The sequence below is a fragment of the Electrophorus electricus genome, chromosome 9 (assembly GCF_041902795.1).
Source record: "Electrophorus electricus isolate QZ-2024a chromosome 9, ASM4190279v1, whole genome shotgun sequence".
Lineage (NCBI taxonomy): Eukaryota > Metazoa > Chordata > Actinopteri > Gymnotiformes > Gymnotidae > Electrophorus > Electrophorus electricus.
In genome coordinates, this window is record NC_137505.1 from 6397447 (window position 1) to 6402500 (window position 5054).

The window sequence follows — 5054 nt, forward strand, 5'->3', positions numbered from 1 at the left end:
CTCTCTGTAATTGTTTTGCTTGTGGTAATGGTTTCTCCCATGCGATGGTGCACACGCATACATTACACTAATATGGTGAGTAAAACATCTCAGACTCGTCTCGGAGCTCAACCTTTTACCTTATGTGCTCTCTCCTGCACTGACCAGGCCTTACACCACTCCGAGCTGCAGGGAGCTGTCCCGATAAGGTGAAGGCCCATGAAGGCCCAGGGGGGTGGGGGTGGGGGGCATTTAGGGTGCTCAGCGATGCGAACCCACCGGTGTGGCGGGACTCTGAATGGGCTCCGGGACACAGTCCGGCGACCGTCTGGTCTGATGCGCCGGTGCGAGGCGGGACCCGTGAACGACGACTGTCAGAGAAGAGAGGCACTCGCCAGCCTCCGCGCCTCCTCTTCCTCGCTCCGCTCCTCGCCCTTTGTCACCCGCGGAGGAATCACGATTATCTCCTCCCCCCCCCCCCCCCCCCCCGCTGGGTCAGCACCATTAATATGCTGACTGCACTGTAGATGCCTGACTCTCTGCCCTCGTCAGATTGCTGTTACAGTATATTCGACTCGCAGCTACGGATAATGACAACAAACACCAACTCGGAATTAGAGGTTAGCCCCTATGGCATATGAGCCGGTTATATTCTGGTATAGCATTTTTATTTTAGGTACTATTTTTAAAAAGACTCCTTTCTACAGTATACATTGCAAAGAGCAGAAAATTAATTAAATTAATTTAATAGTTCTAACAGACAATGGTTAAGTGGGGGGTGTATGAATTGTATTCAGCTCTCTCATGTTGGGCCATTGTGTAATGTGTGCCAGAGAGGAAACACATTTGAGGCATATGAAACCATCTGAGAACGCGAGTATCCGACAGACCTGCGACGACTCGTATAAAGAGATATGTCATCGCTGCATTTTTTCAATCTCATATATTACCTGTGAGCTTCCCTTTTGTGTTTATAACACTGACCACTTACCAATTGTTATTGTTCTTTAACATTTATTAGGCTTTGCTTATGGATTCTGTTGAGATCATTTGTAAGACACATATGTGCTAGGACAGTCCTGTTTTTGTCTTAATTCTTAGTTCTTACTCCTGAAAGAATTTTGCATCATGCATCAAATTTAGTTTTTACAAATTGATTTAGGCTTCTTTTTTGCTACCCGATTTATATACAATAACAGACATAAAAGTGAATGTGTGATTTCACTTTTCAAGGTATTGCAGACGTCATTCGCGAGGGTTTTGGGAAGAAATGAGGGAAACCAAATAATGTTTTCCTGTTGATACGATCTCTTTATTTGCCTCGCCATTTCCCATTATTCAGACCTGGGTTCCTTCCTTCTTATCCAACATTCAGTGCTGCAATTGCTTTTTGAATGAAATAGGACAAGTTTTCGTCCACTTTTAATTGAAATGCAAACTACAACAGTGGTTCACTGCAACAGCGGTGCTTGGCCCCACCGATGATAAAGGCAGCTGCTATTTGTCTGCCTATCAGTTTGGTCATGTGTGTAATTGCACCACATTCGCTGACCGCAGAATGTACCAAAGCCACACGGAAGGGGAGGCAGGCACCAGGAGTGCAGTGCAGTCCTGCCCAAAATGGCTGAGGTGTTTGGTAGTTATTTTCTTTTTGTTGTTTATACGAGCCAAACAAGCAAACAAACAAACAGGCTTTCGACACTGTATTGCCATGGTGTTAACTGAGGTCCTGGGGACCAGTGTGGAGATGGAAGGAGGGAGGATTCTGCGATAGGAGTCAGGAGACCCGATGGGCTCGTGGGCACGCGAGACGTGTGCGCAGCTGGGATTGATCCTCTCAAGGTCACCGTGGACATGAACTTCACCCGCAAGAGAATTCTACTCTGTCACCTTGACCGTGAGCCGACACTGGGCCGCTGACCTCCGAACTCTGAACCCCTCATGTACCGTTCTGTCACCTTTCTCTTGGATTAAGCTTACATTTGACCTCTGAAATTTCACCTTGAGCACAGACTAATGTTGCTGCTTGACCTCTGACATGACCCTTGACCGCAGCATGTGTTTTTGCCGGGGGATTATGCGTGTGTGTGTGTGTGTGTGTGTGTGTGGTGGGAGGTCGGCAGGACAGTACAGTCCCTGGTGAAACACAGTCCAAATAAGAACTGACAATATACCCCCTTCACTAGCCTCCAGCTCTCTGCCTGCCCACTGGGCAGTTAGCAGGGTGAGCTCAAACAAGTCAATAATGTTTCACAAGGCCAAGAAGCACCCCCCCCCCCCCCCCCCCCCCCGAACCCCAGAATGCTGTGTGTTGTTTGAAGTGGGTTGACATTTATTAGAGAGTGAGAGAGAGAGAGATAGTGAGTGGTGGGTGGGTGGGAGCTGGATTGACAGCAGAAGTGGAAAACCGATACATACAGGGGCACGCAAAGCAAAATGGCTAGTCAGAGTGGCAGTGTGTGGAGGAGAGTTTCGGAGAGCCCGCCGTGAAGCTTCCTGCCCCATCATATCGATCTGGTTGCTAAACATGCACACTGAGGCGAGTGCTAAACCTCGGGCCCCACACAGACCCACTTGTGTGTGATCTAATGTTTTAAAGTTGCGATCAGATTGATTCTCTGCCACAGAGAATTACTGCTGGTGGTCGGTGCACTTTTTTGAGCTTCACAGCCGTTCATTCCCTTACACACACACACACACACACACACACACACACACACACACACACACACAAAACAAAACAGCAAACTAGTAGCTTCTGACTCCCTATCACAATTAATTAAAACGCGCATTTATCTGAAATGAGAATTTAGCGCATAATTCGGCTTTGTAATTTAGAGTGCATAATTGCGAGGAGAACGCTCGGCAGCAACGGTCACGGACCTGGCTGCGGCTCCACCCCCACAATCCCCCCAGTCGCCGGGCGGTGCGGTCAGCTAGGCGTTAGGAGTGAAATATTTATAGAGGTTCGCCTCAGCACGCTCCCACGGGGCGGCGCGTGCATGCGAGACACCGCTGCAGGCCGCAGCGAGTTCTGAGGTCATGTTCTGAGGTTTACACATCATAGAGAAACACAACATGTGAATGAGGTAGTCGGAGAGGCAGGGGTGCAGGCGAGAGGCGCAGAGGAAGTAGATTCTGAGGTGCGTTTGGGCTTTGGAGAGTTATGGATTTTTTTTCTCTTCTATCGCATCCTCCTCCTCTCCCTTGTTTTTGACGGACACGTTTCCTGTTTATTTTCTGCCCGTCAGATCAGAATGCGTCTGTGTGATATTAAACCCGACAGCTACCTGTATTCACATCAGACTTCATTTGGATGAGGGACTTTGACATCTATCGCGCGAGCTCGGAACGGTTTGTTTTCACGCAACAGGTTTCGGATCTAAATAGCTGGTTGAAAAGGGATGTGCAGATACCCCGAGGTCAGCACATCAGCCGTCAGCAATCCTCTGACCTGTGAGCGAAGAGAGAAAACCTTCTAGTGACCTTCTGTGTTCTGTGACGTGTTTCTTTTGTACTGCACTGCCAGAGGTATATATATAATATAGCAGTGTAGTGAATATATATATGTATAAATGCTACATACACATTAGTGCTGAGCATATGGTCAGTGCTAAATACATATTATTTTTTTGAATCTGAAATGCTTTTTCTAAAATCCATGATCCCAGCATTTCTTGTCCTTGGTGTTTTGTCTATCTGTGAACGTTGCCCCTAGTCAAGTCCAGACGCGATCGATAGGGCATCAGACGGAGGGGCGGAGGTCAAAGGTCAATGCTAGTCTGATCCGGACAGCCCGTTGTGTGTGGGAGGGTGCGGAGGGAGATGCTCACTGCGTTTGGGGGTGGGAGGCAGAGGAGGAAAAATAGGGGGCGGAGCCCTGGGGGACTCAGGGCGTGGACGGGACGTACTGAAGTATCAGGACATGCTTTATGAATTCATTTTACTGGGGATTTCATGGCAAACCGTGTCAAGAGCTTGTGGATTACAGCAGGTATGGGCGATTTGGCGGGATAAGGGTTAATCCCCACTTTACTAACCCCCACCCACACCCACCCCCCACCCCCCACCCCCGCCCGCTGGGCTGACTGTGGAACTGTTGCCATGCAGAACTCCCGTGGCCGAGGCACTGCGGAGCGCGGACGAGTCCGCACAGACACCTCTTGCGTGGAGCCCCATCAAAGCATCCAGCGCCACGTTGCGCCGCCCGGCGCTATCTGGCCGTGTTTTAGACGCCGCCGCGATCGCGTTTATCAATCTCACGGCAATAGAACAAAGGCCCGCGTGTTCAAACAGCGATTACTCCCACGTCTTTGGAGATACTGTCCAGGCGTAATTGGATTTAAATGAACTCAAATCTTCCTTTGTTATGGCACAGAACACGCGACGCTTTTTAATTAAGATCCCTCGGCCGGCGTAATGACACAGGCCCACGTCGTGCGGCGTGGCCTCTTTCATGTTCCGTCCTTCAAACGGCGCTAGGAGACGACAGACCCGGCGCGGCACACAGGCCAGCCCGGCGTCCGGCGCCGTGGGGAAGGGTGCAGTTTAATTAAGATCCCACCTTATCTGCTCCATCTGTGCTTCTGTCAGGAACATGAGCCGCTGGGCTTTCGACACCATCACCTGCCCCCTGCTAGCTCTTGCCTCACCTGGTCTGGTGGATGGAAATCTGGGGCAACTGCGATACTGATCCGCGTGCAGGTTTGGACTTATTTAATGCCGCTGCCACAGGTATGGCTGGAGTCTGCTGTGGAGCGAAATAAGGAGATAAACAAAACAACCCAAAACATTTTCTCCGTGCTATTTTTAATCAAAAAAATAATAATCTTCGATTCCTGTCGGAAAGTTCAAGCTTTTGAGACCAAACACAGTGACGCGCCGGTGTGTATGACAGTTGCGCTTACCGAACGAAACGTCTAAAAGGTTTAAACCACAGGAACATGGTTAGTTGTCCAGTTTTAGATTTACAGGACAGTTTAGTAGATCCCTGATCAGGAACTGAAGACCCTGATCCCTCAACAAATTTACATAATCCGCCCACATACGGTCTGTGCAGTAAACTAGTACAGTTC